Source organism: Suncus etruscus, chromosome X (genome assembly GCF_024139225.1).
Source record: "Suncus etruscus isolate mSunEtr1 chromosome X, mSunEtr1.pri.cur, whole genome shotgun sequence".
Classification (NCBI taxonomy): Eukaryota; Metazoa; Chordata; class Mammalia; order Eulipotyphla; family Soricidae; genus Suncus; species Suncus etruscus.
Window position 1 is genome coordinate 107,240,604 of NC_064868.1, and position 24,343 is coordinate 107,264,946.

Below are 24,343 nucleotides of genomic sequence, written 5' to 3' on the forward strand. Positions count from 1 at the left end.
TGTCTATGTTATTTTGCCAGAGATTCTGATGATTTGGGTATGGCATGTGTGTTAGGATGTTTTAAAGCTCTTTCTGTAATTCTGCTGTTCAACAAGCTTGTATAATCATCTTATTTCTTTTTAGGAACTAGGTATTAAAAAGCTCATTCATTTGGAATTTTATAGTATGCAATTCATGTCATCTTGACTTCTATGATTTTTTGAGAATTTTTTTTCCTTGAAGGAAAAGAGTAGATAGAAACTGAAAGAGAGCTAATACTGCTCATAAATTAGGGATAATTTTTTTCAGAAATTGTTTTGCACTTACTTACTGTAGTTTAGGTTATAAATTGAGCACAGGCCAATTTTGCTAGTACATTAGGGGTGGTCTTGGCTAAAAACAGTTTTTTACCAAACTGTGTCATTTAGAGAGTATTTTATCCTGCTATCACCACTCTCCTACTTACATTTGACACAACTAAATGGATAAAAATAGTATTTTGAGCAATTAGCAGTAGTTTTTATTGTTTGTTTAGTTATGATTAGCTTTGTTGACTGGGAACCTAATTAGCTTAACATGAAGAGAAATAAAACAACCAAAAAGACCAGGTCTTCTGCAGTAGGACATGATGACTTACTTTTCTTAGTCCCCGAAGTAGAAGACTGATGTCTTGCTTAGTTCCAGACATCTATAGCCTGGTAACATCTGTAAACAAGTATCAACTGACAAAGTATATGTCTTCTTTTGGTCACTCTCTGTATCACTAGGATGTGCTATATAACAGAATTGGATTCCTGTAAAGCTGACTCAATAGCTTATAGGTATAGGAGAACAGGAGAGAAAGAGAGAGTGAGAAAGCAAGCAAGAGAGTGAGATCAAAAGAGAGTGAGAGAGAAAAAACTTTGTTGTGCACTTAAAGAATCAATGAAAAAGCACAGTTTCCAAACCAAATAATACACTATTAACTTAGATCAGGTCTATGCCCCTGCCACAAGCAAACATTTCTTCTAAACACAAAGAGTTTAAGTAGTTACAGAAAGTCATTAACTTCTCTTAAAAGACCATAATGGGTTATCTTTTTATTTGAGTTTGCTTAAATTTATCTTGTATTGCTTTCTTAAAATCTTTTTTGGGATAAATGATGTAATAATACCAATATTTTTTTCCTAAATATGTTTTCCAGACTGGCCAAATCCAAGTTGACAGTAACCTAACTGTAAGAAAGTTACAATGACTCTCCAACTTTAGTGTGCATAGAAATAACGTAGTCTCATGGGGCCGGCGAGGTGGCGCTAGAGGTAAGGTGTCTGCTTTGCAAGCGCTAGCCAAGGAAGGACCGCGGTTTGATCCCCCGGCGTCCCTATGGTCCCCCCAAGCCAGGGGCAATTTCTGAGCGCTTAGCCAGGAGTAACCCCCGAGCATCAAACAGGTGTTGCCCGAAAAAAAAAAAGAAATAACCTAGTCTTTTATAAAATGCTAGACAATTAGTGATGTGCCAGGGACAGCTATTCATATCGCCAACATTTGGCAGCCTATTAGAACTTCCAAATTAAATGTTCCCTTCCCCAAACTAATTGTAATGTGCATTTTATAGACAATCTCAAGTGATTCTTCATGCAGATATAAATGTTTGGGAAACACATAGGCTATCTTGTTTCGAGATTTAGTGTGAAATGAAGAATTTCCCTAAGCCTTATATTTAATTCCTATAGATAACTATGCATTTACTTCCTTTGGGCTTGTTGAATTTAACTAGTTTCTCTAAGTGATCTTTGAGTACACAAGCACCGAGAATATGGTAGTTAATGAATCATTTATTGCCTTTAAAGCTGTCATCTTACTCTACCATATTCAAGAGTTCTAGAGTTCTTCTTTATGACACAGCTTTCCAATTCTGAGATACAGAATCACAAAGGTCAACCCACACCTGATGTTAAATGAAAGTAAGAAAATTCCAAAGCTGGCTTCTGAAATATTTTTCAGATGTTTGTCCCAATATTATTAAGCTTGCTCCTTCCAATCATTGATCCAAAGGGCTGTTGTCTCTTAAAACACTTTCACACTTCTCAACATTCCATCTTCTTTTTTCTATGATATAATTATAGAATATAATATAATTATAAAGACATTTTTGTTTCTCTAAAGCATCAAGCTCTACTATATTATAATGACATTCACATATATTTTCCCTGTTTAATATATTTTCTTCAATATCATCTGATTAATCTTTTTTGTTTGTTTGTTTTTGGACCACACCTGGTGGCACTCATGGGTTACTCCTGTTTTTGTGCAAAACACTCTTGGAAGGCTTTAGGACCATATGTAATGCTGGGGATCGAACCCAGGACGGCTGTATGCAAGGTAAATCCCCTACCTGTACCTGCTGTGCTATCACTCTGGCCTCAATAATCTGAATAGTTTTTATCAATTTTTCAGGACTTAGATTAAGTGGATCTTTTTCAAAGAAGAATTTTATGAACACTTTCTTTACATCTAAAATATCTTTTGCTACCTTCTATTATAACTGCTGGAGGTGCTTAGGGGACCATCTGGCATGATAGTGATTGAATTTGGACACACATAAACATTCTGCCTGCTCTCATATTTGTCTTTCAGCCCCCGCCCAACCACACTTCTTTGTCCTTTGTGACATTTACATCATAAACTTGATTGGAAATATAATTTATTGGGGGGTCAACATATACTGCTTTCTTTTACCAAAATCTAAGATCTAATGGGATAGGAATTTTGTTTCAATCTTCACCAGGAGTTCCAAGATTTAGAGTAGCATTTGTCACATTTTGCATTTGCTCAAAAACTATGGTGAATTTTGTGTATATCTTCTTTCACATGTTTATTTACTTATTCCTTTACTTTGTTCTTTGGGCCACACTTGGCAGTGTTCAAGTTAGCTCCTGGCTCTGTGCTCAGAGCTCACTCCTGTCTTATGCCTTAATATTTATTTTCTTGGTAAATATATAAGAAATACTAAAATAGATTATTTACAAAAATATATTTTGAATATTTTTAGTAAAGTTTATATTTCATTATCTACTAAGGTTCTATTTTATTTTTTCCTACTTTATTTTTTTAAATATTGACACTAAGATTAACAGTTATTAATACTGTGTTAGAATACAAGACTTGAACTCCAATCCTACCACCAGTATCAGTGTCACTCTATACATATTGTCAGGGTTCTTCCCACAATAAGAAACAATTCCACAGTGGTTCCCGACTGTGAGAAACTGTAAGTGTTGCCTGTGCGTTTTTTCCACTGTCCTATCTCCTGAACCTCTTGGGAGTGGGCCGAAAAGGGCCCAGAAAAATAGCTCTCCCAGAGGTTCCAGGGGAGCACTGCCACTCCGCTACGGGGCCAAGCACTCTTTCTAACCAATGAACCCCACCACAACATCAGAAAAAAATCACACTAAAAGGATGACAATGGGGAAACATCACAGGCAAACACCATGCACAGAGAATGAAGATGATAGCACAGATGACCTAAAAAATTTCAACCATCTGATTAACCTCTTGGAGAAGGAGTTTAGAATAGAAATATGGAAGATGTTTGTAGAACTCAAAGAGAGCATAGATCAATCTGAACGGACGACAAACAGAAATCAGAAAAATCAAAACTGAAATAACAGATCTGAAAAACACGGTAGCTCAACTGAAAACCTCAGTGGATGGCCTCGCGAGCAGGGTAAGAGCAGCTGAGAACAGAATCAGTGTGCTGGAATATGAGATGCAGAAAACTCAACACAACAGAAGAAATTGGAAAAGAAGCTTAATACAAACGATCAGGCAATGGAAAAAGTTCTCAAGGAATGTGAACAGATGAAAATAGAAGTCTTTGATAAACTCAACAGAAACAACATAAGAATCATTGGAGTCCCAGAGGCCCAGGTAGAAGATCTCCAGGAAGAATCAACTGTCAAAGACATCATCAAAGAGATACTCCCAGAATTAAATACTATGTGCAATCAAATCCTGCATGCTCAAAGAGTACCAGCTAAAAGAGACCCCAATCCTCGTTACGATAACAAATCCCACAGATAGAGATAGAATACTGAAAACAGAAATATCAATAAAGGAAATTACATTGAAAGGAGCATCCCTAAGACTTATAGCAGACTTGTCACAAGAAACTCTCAAAGCCAGAAGACAGTGGTGGGATATTGTGACAAGACTGAATGAAATGGGTGCCTCACCGAGAATACTGCACCCAGCCCAACTCACGTTCAGGTTTGAAGGAAAGATACATGGTTTCATGGATAAACAACAGCTCAGAAACTTCACGTATGAAAAACTAGCCTCAAAGGAAAAACTAAAAGGTCTATTTTAAGACAAGAGAGACCAACAAACATAGCAAACTTATCTAAAAAGATGACATTAAATCCTATGACAATCATCTCCCTCAATGTCAATGGACTAAACTCATCAACTAAAAGACACAGAGTGGCAAAATCGGTCAAAAGATGAATCCAACATTCTGCTGCCTACAAGAAAGATAACTGAATATTCAGAACAAATATAGACTCAAAATCAAAGGCTGGAGGAAAATCATCCAATCAAAGGACACCCTTAAAAAAGCTGGGGTGGCCATATTAATATCTGATGACATCATCTTTATACTCAGAAAAGTTGTAAGGGACAAAGATGGACACTATATACTAATCAAGAGATATGTGCAACAGGAAGAAATAAGACTATTAAACATATATGCATCTAATGAGTGACCAGCATATTATCTAATACAATTACTGACATATCTGAAAGAAGACATCAATAACAACACAATAATTGTGGGAGACCTCAACATGGCCCTATCAACACTTTATGGGTCAACCAGACTGAAGCCCAACAAAAACATACTAGCCCTTAAAAGAGTAATGGAAGAAAGAGGACTAGTAGATATATATAGGACACTCCACCCCAAGAAACCTGTATACACATCCTTCTCCAATGTACATGGGTCATTCTCCAGGATAGACTACATGCTGACACATAAAACATACCTTCATAAAATCAAGAGGACAGAAATCTTGCAGGCTACCTTTGCTGACCACAAGGCTCTGAAATTAGATGTGAACTACAAAGCCACACAAAAGAAAAACTTTAAAAATTAGAAATTAAACAGCCTGCTCCTGAACAACCAGTGGGTCCAAGATGAAATCAAAGAGGAAATCAAAACTTTCCTGAAAACAAATGATAATGAAGACACAAACTGCCAGAATCTATGGGACACAGCAAAAGCGGTCCTGAGTAAAATGTTTATAGCTTTGCAAGCACACATCAGGAAGGAAGAAGGGGCCTACCTGCATAGCTTAATGACGCAATTCATAGAATTAGAAAGTACTCAACAAAAGGGCCTAAAAATAGGGAGACATAAGGAAATAACAAAGCTGAGAGCAGAAATTAACGAAGTGGAAACCCAGAAAACAACCCAAAAGGTCATCGAAAGCAGAAGTTGGTTCTTTGAAAAAAATAAACAAGATAGATAGACCATTGGCAATACTCACAAAGAAAGAAAGAGAAACCTAATAAACCGTATTAGAAATGAAAAGGGGGAGATCACGACAGATATTGCAGATATCCAAAGGGTAATCAGAGACTACTTTGAGAAACTTTATGCTACTTAACATGAGAACCTAGAAGAAATGGATAAATTCTTGGACACTTATAACCTTCCACAGTTAAGTAAGGAGGATGTAGCATATCTAAACACACCCATCACTATTGAGGAAATTGAAACTGTAGTCAAACCTTTGCCCAAAAAGAAAAGCCCAGGCACAGATGGATTTCCTAATGAATTCTTTCAAACCTTTCAAGAGGAGCTACTACCAATCCTAGCCAGGCTCTTCCATGAAATTGAAAAAATGGGAACACTCCCAGATTTTATAAATCCAACATTGCCTTGATACCAAAACCAGACAGAGGTGCTGCCAAAAAATTTTACAAACCAATATCCCTGATGAATGCAGATGCAAAGATCTTCATCAAAATCCTGGCAAATAGGATCCAATGCATCATCAAGATCATACACTATGACCAAGTAGGTTTCATCCCAGGAATGCAAGGATGTTTAAACATCCATAAATCTATCAACATCATACACAACATCAACAACAAGAAAAATAAAAATCACATGATCATATCAATAGATGCAGAGAAAGCATTTGATAAGGTCCAACACTCATTCTTGATAAGAACTCTCAGCAAGAAAGGAATGAAAGGAACCTTTCTCAATCTAGTTAAAGTCAACTACCACAAGCCAATGGCAAATATTATCCTCAGTGGAGAAAAACTAAAAGCCTTTCCTCTAAATTCTGGTACAAGACAAGGCTGTACGCTCTCCCCTCTCCTTTCAACACAATACTGGAAGTGCTTGCTATAGCAATCAGGCAAGAAAAAGATATCAAGGGAATCCAGATAGGAAAGAAAGAAGTCAAGCTCTCACTGTTTGCAGAAGACATGATACTCTACTTAGAAAACCCTAAAGACTCTATCAAAAAGCTTCTAGAAACAATAGACTCATATAGCAAGGTGGCAGGCTACAAAATTAACACACAGAAATTAATGGCCTTTTTATACACCAATAATGAAAGGGAAGAGTGGACGTCAAGAAGGCAATCCCATTCACATTAGTGCCACAAAACTCAAATATCTTGGAGTCAACTTGACCAAAGATGTGAAGGACCTATACAAAGAAAACTATAAAGCCCTGATCCAAGAAACAAGAGAGGACACAGGGAAAAGAAAACACATACCCTGCTCATGGATTGGCAGGATTAACATCATTAAAATGACAATACTCCCCAAAGCATTATACAGATTTAATGTGATCACCTTAAAAATACCCATGACATTCTTCAAAGAAGTGGATCAAACACTTATGAAGTTCATCTGGAACAATAAACACCCTCTAATAGCTAAAGTACTCCTAGGGAAAGGGAAATAGGAGGCATCACTTTCCCTAACTTTAAACTGTACTACAAAGCAATAGTTATCAAAACAGCATGGTATTGAAATAAAGACAGACTCTCAGATCAGTGGAATAGGCTTGAGTTCTCAGACAATGTTCCCCAGACATACAATCACCTAATCTTTAACAAAGGAGCAAGAAATCCTAAGTAGAGCAGGGAAAACCTCTTCAACAAGTGGTGCTGGCAGAACTGCTTATCCACTTGCTAAACAAGCGAACATAGACCCCCAGTTAACATCATGTATGAAGGTAATATCCAAATGTATTAAAGACCTAATTATCAGACCTGATATAATGTATATAGAACAACACATAGGTAAAACACTCCATGATATTGAGACTAAAGGCATCTTCAAGGAGAAAACTGCACTCTCCAAACAAGCGGAAGCAGAGATAAACAAATGGAATACATTAAGCTGAGAAGCTTCTGCACCTCAAAAGAAATAGTGCCCAGGATTCAAGAGCAACCCACTGTGAGGGAGAAAGTATTCACCCAATACCCATCAGATAATGGGCTAATATCCAAAATATACAGGGCACTGACAGAACTTTACAAGAAAAAACATCTAATGCCATCAAAAAATGGGGAGAAGGAATGAACAGACACTTTGATAAAAAAGAAATACAAATGTCCAAAAGGCACATGAAAAAATGCTCCTTATTACTGATCATCAGAGAAATGCAAATCAAAACAATGATTAGATACCATCTCACACCACAGAGATTGGCACACATCACAAAGAATGAGAACAATCAGTGCTGGCGGGGATGTGGAGAGAAAGGAACTCTTATCCACTGCTGGTGGGAATGTCGTCTAGTCCAACCTCTATGGAAAGCGATATGGAGATTCCTCCAAAATCTGGAAATTGAGCTCCCATTCAACCCAGCTATTCCACTCCTATGGATATAACCTAAGAACACTAGAATACAATACAAAAAACCCTTCCTCACATCTATATTTATTGCAGCACTATTCACAATAGCCAGGATCTGGATCTGGAAACAACCAAGATGCCCTTCCACAGACAAATGGCTAACGAAATTCTGGTACATATACACAATGGAATATTATGCAGCCAACAGGAGAGATGAAGTCATGAAATTTTCCTATACATGGATGTACATGGAGTCTAGCCTGCTGAGTGAAATAAGTCGGAAGGAGAGAGAGACGCAAAATAGTCTCACTCATCTGCGGGTTTTAAGAATAATAAAAGTCATTTTTGCAACAATCCTCAGAGACAATGAGAGGAGGGCTGGAACTTCCAGCTCACTTCATGAAGCTCACCACAAAAAGTGGTGTGTGCAATTATAGAAATAAATACACAGAGAACTACCATAATCATGTGAATGAATGAGGGAACTGGAAAGCCTGTCTAGAGTACAGGTGGGGGTGGGATGGAATGGAGGGAGATTTGGGACATTGGGGGTGGTGAAGGGGTGTGTTCTTTACTTGACTGAAACCTAATCACAATCATGTTTGTAATCAATATGTTTAAATAAAAAGAAAGAAAAAAATAAGAAAAAAAGAAACAATTCCAAAGATTAATTCAAGCTATTTTTCTGTCATAGTGCACTATAAAATTTCCCATTATGACTGTAGATAATTAGCTTTTGCTGCTATACGTCTGATTTGGGAGAGAAGAAGTGACACTTACCGACATCTAGATATAATTTCACTCTCTTAATCAGTGTGATTCTTGAGAGCCTGCTCTTAGAACAGATGTTCAATCAGATTCTTCGATACATACCCCACCACCATCCCCACTTGCCCATGGAGAATATTACTTTCAAATTGATTTTGGGGCTACTGTGAAGAGAATTTCTGCCTGGACAGGAAATGATTTCTAAAGATAGAATTGGATACTAATTTAAATTCCTTTTTCCACTTTTCGACAACTGTTGTAACATTGAGACAAGTTTGAGCAGGGAGACTCGAGTACTTAATTCAACCCTCTCTCCACATATATGAAATAGAGAAGCTTAGTGATTTATCATACTCTGTATTTTATTATACTGTCATTTTTATATATTTAAGCTTGGTTAATATAATTTTGACAGCAGCATAGAATGTAATTTAAATTTTAATATTTTCAGCCACAGAATAACAATGCATTATTTGTGCATATGGAAAGATGCCAATTCGCTGACTGACTGATATAGCTGAAAGGACAAATATATATCCTCAGGTTGCTTTTTAAAACTAGAAGTGAAAAATCAACTCACGATGTCACTGATATGACATAATAGACACTTTGTATTATTCACTAAATTTCCCGATATTAAAGGCTCTGGCAAGTTTTGGATTATACATTTCAAACATTGTAAAGATCTGAAAGAGAACTATTTGGTTTTTAAAATTAATCTTTTGACATTAGAATACCATTAGAAGAAAGCCAGTCAATAATACTAAGTTAAATCGTATCTCTCAAAAAGGCAAAGTGCTTAATATGAATAGTTGATACGACTAAAGAGTTTATGGCTACCACCCTTTTATTTTTGGTGATGTATTATTGACTTTATACTCTTAAAGATACAAATTTCATTACAAAACTTAGAATTCAGTGAACTTCAGAGTACAAGAAAGTATCAGGGACTGTTTGGTCTGAAAAACAACAACAACAAAAACTCTACCTAGTTGAAGATATTGTTTTCTAAGGGAAATAGTTGGCCTACTTCCATATCTGTGTTATAGCTATTTAGTTACCCAATACTTGATGTAGGAATGTGTCCTTGGATCATACATGATCTACGTAAAAAGGTGTGTCGGCTGTATTAAGACTTTATGAAAATAAGAAATGTTTTGGCTTGCTTACCAATCCTGCATTTTGCCTTGAACTCATCTCATTTGCTTGTCTCTTTGCGTATTTCCATTCTGGAAATGCCTATGTTCTCTGTTAAATACATCCTGCTCACTCCCGTTCTCTCTTCTGAGATATTTTTAAGAATATTTATTAAAAGCTACCTTGTTTAACTATTAAAAATAAGCAAAAATAATAACTTTATTGCTTTGGAATCCCCATATATTTTTGAAGTATGACTAGTTTTAAAATTATCTCCACAGTTATGACTGGTGCATAGTAAGTGCACAGTATGCATTATTGAATTAATTAACACATTCATATTATTTAGACTTTTTCAATACTACATTCCTTTTCAGGTATTGCATATACCTCCAAGATCCTCCCTCATGGCTGGGATATCTTTGGAAGGAAATTGGTAAAACACTGGCGCAAGTATCAGTAAGAATTGAATTGGGAATTTTCAACATAGGAAAAAAGTAGTATCTGGAGCAACTGAATAGTTCTTTTTCTTTCAATTACTCTGAATCATATCATGTCTTGTGGTTTCAACTATTTTTTACCTCTACTATGCTAGAGACATATCCCAGAGATATTCTTTCTCTTGGCAATAATAGAGAAATACTGAAAAAGAAGAAAAATGGATAAAATGCAGATAGATTATTTGATTTATCATTAGGTGGTACACTCTTAGAAGAAGTGAAGTAATACCTCATATAAAAATAGAAAAAATTCATTTTACTTGCTTATGTGTAATTACTTGAGAAAATCTTACTTGTATAATATTTTCTGTATTAAAGCATATTATCCCAAATAAAGTAAGTTTTTTGATAAAGGAGGAAGGATGCTAAAGAAACAAGTATTGAAAATGACAACCACAAGTTTGCACCCACCTGAAATGCAATTTATAAAATAAAAAGGAAACTGGCATGTATTTTAAAATATTTTCTAAATGTGGATACAGTTCTGTTATCTAAGATTTTAGAATAGCTAGAGGCTAGTGCATGACAACATCAGACTATAAAGCTTTCTCTACAATCTGAATTTAACATGTAGCTCTACTTAAGAAAACAATATGGCATCAGAGTCTCCCATGTTATCTAAACTCAAGTAACTGAATGCATTATTTGTTTAGAGGATAGCTTTAGTAGATTTTCCCATGAGGCCAGCCTGAAGCAATATTGAGAATAAAGGCAGTTTATCTATGTGATCATTATTTTTCAATCCCAGGTGCCCCACTAGAGTAAATCCACAGTCTCTGTCATGTAACTCAAATTTTGACTTCTCTCTCCCTAAGGCAATTCTGCAGGGTTTTCTTCCCACAACCTATGGCTAAAATGTGTTCTCCATCTAGGGTATCTTAAAATAGACCTTAAAATGTATCTTAAAGATAGAAAAGTACATTTAAATCTCAATGAGTATATATGTCCAATTCCATTTTCTTCAATGAAAGAAAAGGAAAAATTTGATAGAAAAAACATTATTGTTTTATGAATTATTAAAATGAGTATTAAAAAGGTAAGAAAAATATTCACATAAGAGTTGTATAAAGTACATGATATTATCAGAAAGCCTAATATTTTGAGTGAATTTGGACTTGCACAAATGGTTAATATCAATAAAAATGACTTTAAAGAAATCTATAAAAGAATATGAGCAAGATTTTACAATAGATTCTGATGGAAATTATGAAATGACTTGTTTTGTTTCTTCTCTCACTGACTGATATCAGAATATTTATAGGCTCAAGGTAATAGTTAAATTTTATATCTGTTTAAACAAATCACTTAGCTAGTCAGTGTCCAGTACAAACAAAACCTTGGACTCTAGCAGTAGCATTGAAGTTACCTAAGACGATATGTTAGTGAGTAAGGGATATTGTTGACCAAAAGGGACTTAGAAACCTTGAGGAGAGTTTTGGGTACTTTGGTGCCAAATGCATTAACACTATCACTATCATGCTAACTCAATAAAAATAATGTTTTTTTTGAAGGGTCATACCTGGCAGTGCTAGGGGTTACCTCTTATTTCACTCAATAATCTTTCCTGGAGAGGCTCAAGGACCATATGCTCGGCATATAATATTGAAAAGAAATCTATATGGCAAGTGCCACATTGTTCTTATTTTATATATAGAAAATAAAAGACAGAGAAGATAATTTGAGTATAAAAGATAATGATGGTAATAGTAGAGTGCAATATTGAATCCAGGTGTTCTGAGGAATGAAACTCCATTCTTAACCATTGTCTAATTTATTAAAGAGATACATGATGTCATTTTATAAAGGCTAGTTCTTAAATTTTGTAGTAGAAAAATAAAAGAAAATTTTACCATTACACTTTAGACTAAAATCACTCTAGTGATTTTATAGATCTTTAAACAACTATATTTTGTAGAAGATCCTATGTGGAGTTGGGGAGGACTAGGCTCACTTCTGGCAGTTCTTAGTAAAAGGGTTGAGTAGCTCAATGTGGTGATGCTTAGTCTATATGGTGCCTGGGCTTATCCAGCCAGCTCTACAATTTTAAGCATTTTCAAGATTATATATAGAAGTTTCTAGGGACTTCTAGAATTGCATCCTAAGATACTTGAGGGCCACATGATGCCAGGTTGTATGAAAAACATACTCTTTAATTTTTGGAGTAGCTCTTCATACCCTATATATGGTACTTTAACCTTTATGAAAATAAAGGGAAATAACATTTAATTTCTGAAAATAACAGAGTTACTAAAATTACTATTTTCTCTTGCTTTGCTATATAAACCATTCTTATTCCAGAATGCCAGAATTGACAGCTCCGAGTTTAGAGAAACAATAAAAACAAAGTGGGAGACTTGAACTGACATTGTTAATCTAAAATACTTGGCAAAACCAAAGAAATAGCCGGTGTGCGTGTGTGTGCACGCCTGCGTGCGTGTGTGTGTGTGTGTGTGTTTCTTTAATTGAGTGCAGAAATCAGTCATGTAAAGCAATAAGAAAACAGTTTGTGCGATTGCTTTTGCATTCTCTTTTCTGTACAATTCCCCTAAATGATCATTGTGATTATTATTGTCATTAAAATTGGCAGTAACTAACTAGACTCTCTGGTGCCAAGGGGTTAAAAACAGCTCTGGAAGAGCCTGCTTGTGTATTAAGAAGCTGTGTTAATAGTGCAAACTGACCAGCTGTTCTATGGCAATCATTCCTTCATCCCATTTCCATCAAACTTCAGAGCTGATGGAATAGAAACTAATGAGATTGCTACTTTTAGCGCTATTTACTCCCCAAACTATTGTTTTATAGTGAAATGACAACAAATAGGTGTTTTATAGTAGCTCTGTCATTCCTTAAGGAAGACAGTATCACATGGGGCCTTTCTTCTACCATTTAATGCAACAGATGGGATACAAACTAATCGATTTGGAGTTTGGCTCTTTACCAATACAAACAACCATACAGAAGAGATAATGCGTCTGTGGAGACAAAAGCAAAACAAAAATAAGTAGATGCTGAGAAATAATGAATAAAACATACCACAAAAATTTATTAAAACAGAGGCACCATATATTTAAAATAATAGTAATGAATATTATTGTAATAAAGAATATTAATATGAAAAAGCAGAAACATAGATACTATTAAAACAATAATTGGAATCAGAACCTCAGTATATATAAAGGACAATGGAAGAATGTAAGAAAAAAATTTAGAAAAAAAATGAAAAACTGCACAACTAACGTATTTATAATAAGTATAGGTAGACTTAATTCATTAATATAAGGACAAATTCTAAAGTATACTTTGAGTAAAACACGTATATATTTCTTACAATGGAATGTACTCAATTCAGCGCTATTCAAGCTGGAACAATGCAGAGGATATTAGCTTGGCTCTTGTGCAAGGATAACTAGCAAATCATGAAGTGTTCAATATTTTTGCAGTACTAGGATACAGTAAAAAATATCAATAAAATGAATGCCTCATCAAAAATCCTTTATCCTGCCAGACATGCACTGAGCTTTTAAGGAACAATACACTGCTTTATAAATAAATAATAGTTTAAGGAGCTTCATAGCCTCAAAACCACCTTTACAAGAACTGAAGACCAGATGAGTCTCATAACCACACCAAAATTTTATAGAAAAAAATGACACAAAACTCTATGGCAGTAACAATGTTAATGAACTAAAAACACCAAGAGATTGATTTAAAACTTGGACCCAACATTATACTTTTTGCCATAAACATACTTGAAAAGTCAGCACAAACACAGGCTCAAAGTCAAGGGTTGAAAGACAATTATTCAAACAAGCAATGTACTCCAAAAGGCTGGGGTAACCATACTATTATCTATAAACATCAGGTTCAGGCTCAAAATGTTATGGAGAGACTGTGGTTATTTCTTAATGCTCAAGCGACATGGTCACCATGAAGAATTCACACTCATAAACATATATGCATGTAATAAGAAAGCAGTGTAATATTAAATTGCTAATAGACTTGAAGGAAGATATTGATATCAAAACATTAGTAGAATATTTCAACACTACTCTGATACTTCTAAATAGATCAATGAGAGTAAAACTCAGTAAAGAAATACTTGTGTTGTTGAAAGAAATTAAGGAAGAGAGGGGCTTAGTAAGTGTACATAGGGCATTTCATCTTAATAAAGCCAAATAAACATTATTTTCTAGTTTACAGGAAACATTCTTCAGATAAACTACATGCTAGGACACAAAACATTCCTACACAAATTCAAGGAGATAGAAATACCAACTATCTTCTCAGACAATTCTACAAATGAAACTATGTAAATCACAAATGGAAATGGAGAAATAATGAATATACCTGGAAACTAAATAGTTCATTACTATACAACCAGTGGGTCAATAGATGAAATAAAAGAGAACATTAAAGGATTTCTGGAAACAAATGAGGATAGGAGTTCTCAGTAATATCAGTTTTAAGAACAAAGTTCTCATCTATATAAGAATTATTCAGGAAGGAAGGGCCACAAAAACAATTTAACTGCACTACTTAAGAAAATGGAAAAAAGACCAACAAATTGAGCATAAAGCAGGATGCAAGAAGGAAAAATAAAGCTTAGAGTAGAAATTAATGAACTGGAATTCCCCCCAATAATTCAAAAGATCAAAGAAACCAAGAGTTAGTTCTTTGAAACAATAAAGAATATAGAAAAATCACTTGCAAGAGTCATAATAAACCAAATCACAAAAAGGAGGTCCATATACTATATATATGTACATATGTATATGTACATATAGCTCCATATACACACTCATTTCTTGAACTAGATGTAAATTAAGCCATGAAAGATCAGGGGCACACTGACCCATGCAGCAGAAAGCTGGCTATCTTGGTAGGAGAGGGTGGGCCAAGCTTTTGCCTTGCCAAAGCTATGCCTGCTGCTTCTACCAACCACAAACACCCTTTCTCTGATGGCCCTGCCTCATCATTAATCCTCTACAATTCTGATCAAACTTGTCAGGTACAACAGTTTTTGGACTGATATCACCAGAGCTTTCTGGAGTGAGTGTGAGCACCCTGTCCTGATTTCTTCCTTCTTTCAGGAAGTCTGGCAGCTGTAACCATTCCCACAAATGCAATACTCATGTTCAAACCAGATCAGTTCTATAGACTCAATCTTTTCTCAAATGTAAACTGAGATGTAAACTAAACCAGGAAATATCATGGGTAAACCATCCATATGGGAGAAAGCTGGCCATCTCTGAGGAAGAAGGTAGGCCAAGCCCCTACCCTGATTATGCCATGTCTACTTACTCTATGACCCAGAATCACTATTTTCCCAATGGCCCTTCATCATTACCCCTCTATAATTCCCTTCAGAGACACTTATTTTACCAAACTTTAGGTATGCTGTTTTTGGGGCTGATATCACCTCAACTTTCTGGAGCATATGTTGGTACCCTCATTCATATCATCTTTCTTCCAGGAAGCTTAGAAATTGAGTCCATGTCCCTAAAATTTGTACTATCACTAATAATGCTTTGAGTCTCTGAACAACGTCATTTATATGATTCTTTCATCTCTATATGAACACATCAGCATATCAGAATGGACAGCTAACAAAAAGAGTTTACTAATCCTTCTACCATTGTATTAATGAAATTATTGGATATAATAATATATAATATTAATAATATCTAATATAATATTATATATTGGTGGCCTCCTACCAACAATTTTTACAAATGTGCTTGCTACTGTGTTTTTTCTTTTTACTTTCTTTTTAAAACTGTCTTCTCTTCCTTTTTTATTTTTTTCTATTTCTTCCAATAACAGCATTTACTTATCTGAAAACAAATATATTATGATCAATTATTTTAACTATTTGATGCATTTTCTTTAAATAAATTTAAAAACTGGATTAAAACATTGGTATCTGAAATAAAACCATAAGAAACAAAAATGTAGGAATAACTCTCCATGACATTGAATCTAAAGCCATATTAAAGAATGAATCACCAGAGCTGAAGTGATAGTTCAGAGGTTAGAGCATTTCCTTACACACAGCTAACCGAGGTTCAATCCGTGACATCCAATATTATTCTCTTAGCCAACCAGGAGTGATTACTGAGGTTTGATACAGAAATAAACCCTAAGCACATTTGGGTGACTTCAATATCTCAAAAAAGTATTAAAACCTAGGAATCAAGCAAGTAGAAGATAATCAGGTACTGCATTAAATTAAATATGTACCTCAAAGGAAATAATGACCAAGATGCAAAGATGACCCACAGAATGGAAGAAATTAATCACACAATACCAATCTAATAAGGGATTCATATCTAAGATTTACAAAGCACTGATAGATCTTAATAAGAAAAAATTCAGTCCCATCCAAAAATGCAGACATGGTGAAGAGAAATTTCTTTAAAGAAGAAATACAAATTACCAACAGAGAGATGAAAAAATTTCTACACATCATAAATCATTAGGAATGGAAAATCAAAACAAGAACGAGGTACTATCTCACACCTTAGAGTCTAATACCCTTCAAAAAAGAACAAAAACAATGTTGTGTGGATACAGAAAGTAAGAGCCCCCTTTTACTACGTGTGTGAATGTCAACTGGTGCAGCCTTCTAGAAATTGAGCTTCCATATAACCCAACAACACCACTCCTAGGAATATAACCGAGGGATAAAAATAAATGCAGAAAAGCCCTCTGCATTCCTATATTCAGTGCAGCACTATTCACAATAGCCAGAAACTGGAAACAACCTTATTTGCCAAAGAACAGATCAGAGGATAATGAAACTACTGGATCCACACAATGGACTACCAAAAGCTATTAAGAACAATGAAGTAATCAAATTTTCTTATACAGATGGATATGGTGCATGTCATGCTGAATGAAATGAGTTAGAGGAAGAATAACAGATATAAAATGACTAAACTCTATGGGATATAAATAAAAAATAATATAGTATGGAAATATTGCCAAAGACAATAGACATAGAGACCAGTACTTTTGTATGGTTGGAAGCTTGTCACAAGAGAGGGGAAGTGCAGTTCTGGCAGAGAATGGATCACTATGACAATAATAGTTGGAAATGATCACTGTGAATATAAACTGGCTGCTGTTCTGGGGTAAAATGATTTGCACCAGTAATTGTATTGCAAACCAGTGCCTTAAAATAAAGGAAGTGAAAAAGAGAAGCAAACTGTTTTCCATAGAGGTAGGTTAGGGTGGAGTGCAAACTGGGGAAATTGGTGACAGGAAATAATACTGGTGAAGTGATGTGTGTTAAAATATAATATAATATAATATGATGGAAGCTCAACCATCAAAAACTCTTTAACTCTATGTCTCAAGTAAATTGATAAAAATGTTTAAAAGTCATCCAGAGAGAATAATACACAAAAGTAAATATTTCTGGGGCTGGAGAGATTCATAGAGGTGGGGTGTTTGCCTTGCACGCAGTGGACCCAGGACGGACCTGGGTTCGATTCCCAGCATCCCATATGATCTCCAAGCCAGGAGCAATTTCTGAGTGCAGAGCCAGGAGTAATACCTGAGTGCTGCTGAGTGTGGCCCAAAAACCAAAAAAAAAAAAAAAAAGGCAAAAAATAAAGAACCATAACTATATTGCATGCCTTAAATGCAGAATATGTATGTTCAATTTCTTGTGCTCCATATGGTTTTTGAGGCCAGGAGTAATCCCTGAGTACATTAGCAAGAGTAAGCTCTGAACACTGTAGGGAGTGTCCCTGAAAGATATGTATTTTATATCCATATATCTGTATGTGAGTATAAAATATTAGTGAAAGCTGTATTGGTAATGTTCTCCAAAGTCAGAAATAGTATTATGTATGTGTATTGGGGGGCAATGAGAGAGGAAGATAGAGAGATGGATACATATAACAAAAGCAAAATCTCTCTTTTTTATATATACTCAAAGTATGAGATTACTTCTGAGGCCAATGCTATGATTAAAGACAGGTCTTCTTTGCATTCAATTCAAAAATGGGTTAATCAAATTAAGTATGTACCTTTCAACTACACTCAATTATCTGCTTTTGTGGTATTTAAACTTTTCTATATACTTTAGGTTTTATTCACTGGGACTCCAGGATTCTTCCTTCTTTGCTTTGTATAATTTAATCACTATTGCTCAAGCTTGACTTGAGAAACAATTAGTTATTTTAAATTGTTTTCTTCAAGGATGTGTCTTATACTTCATAATACCTCATTGTATTCAAACCCTGACTTCTTTCCTATAAAGTAAAGAAAGTAAGCCAAGAAGATGTTTTCCTATCAAGATTCATAGCAGACCTATTGATCTTATATTAGCATATCTCATTAACTGTGTCAAGGACATAGACTGAATTGTCTTTGAAAAGATTTCTAAAAACTGCATTTTTGGAGAACAAACCTACTCCCAAAAAACTATTAACACTGCCCTTTTGCTGTAGAAATGAACAAATACAAAATGTGAGTTAACATTATCCCTGAGTACTTGATCTTGATTCCTGCAGTTATTACTAGTATGAGCAGTCACATAATTTTAAACCATGGAATAGAAATTGTTAGGGATAAGGAGGGAATATTGTCCACTCTATCAAACTTTTGCATTTATGAATGATATTTTAACCAGAAAAATCATGCTAAAGTTTTGATATATGATTTCCTATTAATTAAAATTAAAAGGCTTATAAGATATCTCTTCTCCACTTTTACTAGAAAAAGTCTGAAACATAACAAGTTCATAATCAAGTTGAATTGTCTTCCCTAGTAAATAGCTGAGATAGAACTAGAGGTTAATCTTATGTGACTGTAAGCCCAAACTTTCTCAATTTATTGATACTGTATGAGTGATCAAGAAACTAACATTCTCTGGCTCATAGCAGTTATTGAACGAATAACCTCTCATATGATGGTTCAAACTAGTACTGAATGCATTGACAACAATCTTAGCCAGCACAGCTTTGTTATTAGTTATTTAATTAAATTGATTCTTCAATTTTGGAGTCACAAAGCAATGCTTAGGAGTTACTACTGTTCTTGCACTCAGGAATTACTCCTGACGGTACTTGGGGGAGCACAGGGATGCTGAAGATAGAACCCAGGTCAGCCTCATGTAGAATAGGTGCCCTACCTTCTATACTATTTCTCCAGCCCCGGACATTATCAGTTAGCAAATATATATAGGCATGCCAGACACAGCTGCAAAACAATGCCTGGTATCAAGTGTTATAGGTTAAATTAAAGTAAATTAAAATTTTGTTTTTATTTTTAATGAAATTTTATAGAAATCAAGAGAATGAATATTCTACGTGTATATTTTCCAAAAGTAATTTACCTTTTGAATGTTTGGTTATCTTTCACCAATACAGGATCAAATTTAAATCTCTGGGTCTTTTATTCAAGTTGATCCAAAGTTTTGCTCAGGTATTTTGGGCCTCCAAAACACTACCCATGCTGGGTTTTTTTTACACACACACATGCAGAGTCTCACACATCTTTCTTGAAACTTTTTAAAATTACATTATCCCTGATTGTTAACCAATAAATGTAAAGTGTAGTCAGTTGCTTAGTGTATGGAAGTTTCTTCTGCCAATTAGTAAGTATATTGGTATTCCAGGGACACATATGTTTTAACCTCTGAATTATCATTTCATAGTGCTTTCTCTTTATAGTCACCTCATTCTGCTTCAAAATTGGTTCTTAATCATCTGCTTATGCAATAGCTAAATAATTTCTTAACTTCCAAATTTCATTACTTGTCAAATGAAATTTACTGAAATCTTAGGCAGTTTAACAAGATATGCTAAATACTAAGCAAGAACTACTAACTACTAAGATAAGAAATCTCACTTGCAAATAGCAAGAAATTAAAAAACAGCTTTAATATATGAAAGGACAGGATAAAATTAAGACCTTTATAGAAAGGAATTAAGATATACTTGCTTTCATTTAAGTTCTGATGTAACCTAAGAAACCTAGGTATAAACTGTCTAGTAACACCAAAGCATAAATACTTAGAAAAAATAAACAAGATATGGCAAATAAATGAACATAGTCACTACATAAATGCATTAAATAAATGGCAAGGATACATAATGAGATAACAATAAGGGGAAAAAGACTATTATAACTGTACTCAAAATTCATATAAAACCTACACCTAGGCAGGCCACCAAGTTGTGTTCAGTTTATGATCTCCATTGCCAGTGGGAGATTTGTGACTTTGCCCCAAAGTTATAAGTCTCATCATAATACCATGATTTTTAATCAACAGTTGTTAGTGCAGCAGAATGATAATCTCCCATCATCAGTAGAGCTTTCCTGAGATGTCCCTGGCAATAAGAAGGTCACTGTGACTGCAGTAAAAGAGATCCATTTCCAGACTACAAAAGGAACTGTGGCAAAGCAAGACAAAACATAAACAGTGGGCAAAGATTGTAGTCCTGAGGACTCACTAGGGAGCAGCTACTTACAAAATTTCTCTGAAAAGAATTTAAGAGCTAAAATGTTTAGGATGTTTAATGAGCTCAAAGAAACAATGGAAAATATGGCCATTACAAAACAAGAGAATACGGTAACAGAAAATTACAAACAGTCATCAGAACAAAAAACTTCGTTGGTGAAATGAAAAACAATCACTAGAAGCTTCATCAATAGGGCCACACCTGCTAAAAATAGAATCAGTGAGCCTGAAGAGGGTGTGTGTAACTCCTCTGAACAACAACAGATGATGGAAAAATATCTAAGAGTAACCAAACAGCTTACAAGGAAACTTTCGAATGAACTTACAGGGAACATCCCAAGTTCCAAAACATGGACCTACATCAAAGTGGCTTAAAATATAAGCTAAAATAGATCAAAATAAAATTATCTAAGACACAGACTTAGTAGAATGATGAAAATAATAGAGATAAAACACTGAATATAGACAGTCAATGATGGAAATTACATACAATATAGTATACTTAAAAGTTACAGAAGATTTATTGAAGGAACTCTCCTGCCTGATGACAGTGGTGGGAATACTAAAAAAAAAAGGAAAAGAAAAAAGAATTCAAAGAAATGAAAACCTATCCAAGAATACTTTAATCACAAGACTTTCACTTGAACTTTTTAGACTCTAAACCATCTTTATAAGAAGAACTAAAGTGGCTACTTTAAGACAAGATGAAGCCTACAAACACGATGCAGAAATATGATACAAAACTTCATAACAATAAAATCTCTCACTTTCAATAGGCTAAATGTACCAATTGAGGGATGCAGAATGGCATGATGGATTAGAAAATTTAACCAAATACTCTTCTGTCTGTATGAAACACATTGGAACAGTCAAGGCAAAAACAAATTCAAAGTAAAAGATAGCCAGACATTTCTTCAGCATACTCCTCCCAAAAGGAGTTGGTAACCATATGACATATGGATGAAATGACTTCAGGTTTAAAGAGGTTATAATAAACAGAAAATGTCATTTCTTGATGACCAAAACATAACATACATCAGGAAAAAATCACTCTCCAGAAAGGTATGCACCTAATATGGGACCAAATAAATACTTAAAACATAATGAAAGCTAGTGCAAATATTTACAACAAATACTAGCAAATATAATCCAACAACTCATCAAAAAGATAATACCTCATATAGGGGTGCCTTCCACCCTGAACATTTGTCATAAGGACTTGAAATAAGCCTCAATAGATCAGACATCAATGGTCCCACCCCAAACCCCGGAGCCCAACCTTAGAACTGGCACAGCTTTTTGAACTAGCATCAGAAATAAAACTCCCCCAGAGGGAGTCCCTAATGCTGCTCTGGCAATAACTTGCTCCAGAATAGGTTCATATGACACTCTGGTGATGAGAAAACAGCTACAACTTGATCTAAGGGCAAGTTGCCCTATCTAGCTATCTATTGGTGAGAGGAAATCAGAAGATGCTCCTTGACACCCCAACCTTGTTCTAAGATCTTTGCAAAAGCCAAGATTGCTAATAACAGAAGACTGACTACTACAACTGCAACATGGTAGAACTTTTCCCGGGACCATAAATAAAGACCTCAGGGTTGGAAAACTAATATGCCTAGAGTCTGTAGTTGGTCTTCTGACAGTATGCTTCATGGGTAGAGACATCCTATATCTACTTGGGCAAGGGAATTTCCCTTCTAATTTTTACAAAATTTACTGCAAAACAAAGCAAAACACTTGCCACATATATGCTCTTTTAAATTTTATTTTATTTATACCTTCTAGATAGGGGCCTTTTTTCATATAACCTTAGAACATGAATCATTTTGTTTTTCATTATATTTTTATGTCTTCCTACAAATTGAGAAAAGAAAAATGAAAGTGAATAGGACCCAGGAACTAAGTAGTCTCAGATACAATGAGTGAAAAAAAAGGGAAAAAAGGTCAGAACTAAATACTCAATCCAAAGTCAATGACAATAAAATCAAGACACCCAAGCTATAACAAGCTAAACACAATATGAGCCTGTTATACTGGTAGACAAAGGTTCTAAGAGTGGAGGTATAGAATACATGCTGAAAAATATGGTGGAAAGTGGTCAACACTAGTGGTGGGAATGGCCCTAATTCACTGTCATTATATGCCTTAATACAACTGTGACTTGTAATTCACAATGGCCAGAACTGGAAATTTTTATTGAGGCCATTGTGAATTACATTGTGAATTACAATTACTCCTCCATATAAAAAGATAAAGTCTGAAATTTGCTGCTACATGTAGGTATCTGGAGAGTAACATGATGTGTGAAATTAGTCAGTCGAAAAGAGACACACACACAGTATGATATCTCTCACATGTGGAATATAAAATTACATAATGATGGTGTCACAAATTATCCAAGACAGTGGAACCAAAAACATTAGAACTGGTCTGCGGTTGGAACCAGAGCGATAGCACAGTGGTAGGGTATTTGCCTTGCATGCAGCTGACCCCGACGGACTTAGGTTCATTCCCTAGTGTCCCATATGGTCCCCCAAGCCAGGAGCAATTTCTGAGCTCATAGCCAAAAGTAAACACCGAGTGTCACAGGCTGTTTTTCAAAAAACAAAGCAAACAAACAAAATAAACAACAAAAAACATGCCTCATATCTAGCTGGGAGATAGAAAGGGATGGGCAAGGACTTTGGTGGAGTGAAATGTTCAATCAGGAGGATGAGATGTTGAAAGTTGGTAAAAATATGTATTAAACCCTATCAAATTGCAAACTATTACATAAAAACTAAAAAAACCCTAAAAAATGAAAAGGAGTGGAGGGTGGGAAGCAAACAGTGGGTGGGTGGGAGTATTGGTGAAGAGAAGTGGACACTGGTGAAGGGATTAATGTTGAAATGTTACAAATGTTACATGCCTGAAACCCAATCATGCAGCTTTGTTATTTCACAATGACCATATATATAATATAAATAAATATATATATTTAACATTTCATCAGAGGGATCAAAGAATTAACTTTTCTTTCTAAACAACTACTTGCACTACAAAGACAGATATATGTGCAAGGTAAAAATTTTAAAAAATAACAAAAATGATATCATTATATTTTTTTAAAAAGTTGATACTTATAGCAGGCAAATGATTTAAACTAAAATAACAGTATGGAAGATATTTTATGTTGATTAAAATATAGCTAGATCAAGCATACTTAAAACTCATTAACATATGTGCTCAAGGAACATCAAAATACATAAAGAATGTGCTAATCAGCCTGAAGAGAGACAACAACATAATAGTTGTGAGGGTCTAACTGCCCATTCTCATCAAAGATAAATCAATCAGGCAGAAAATGAATAAAGAAACAGCAGGATTAAATGAGTACTTGGAAGAACTGGGTTTTATATACAGGGCTCTTTATCAGAAAAGCCAAAATCTTCTTTTCTACCTCACATCTTATTCATTGGAAACTAGAGGTTATAGTTATAATGAATAGAAGATCATACAAATAAATGGAGCATTGCATGCTCATGATCTGGAAGAATTAACATTGCTAGAATTTCCATTCTATATAGACAACCTTGAAATTTAATCTTTTACAACTTTGTGGATGTCATTTGAGGGTAT

General features: G+C 34.8%; 1 non-coding gene across 1 annotated transcript; it reads left to right on the forward strand.

Annotated features, from left to right (window-relative positions):
- Nucleotides 1–13,582: 13,582 nt before the first annotated feature.
- LOC125999606 (U6 spliceosomal RNA) lies at nucleotides 13,583–13,684 on the forward strand. Its single transcript, XR_007492126.1, has one exon. It is a non-coding gene; the product is annotated as a U6 spliceosomal RNA (small nuclear RNA).
- Nucleotides 13,685–24,343: the final 10,659 nt, after the last annotated feature.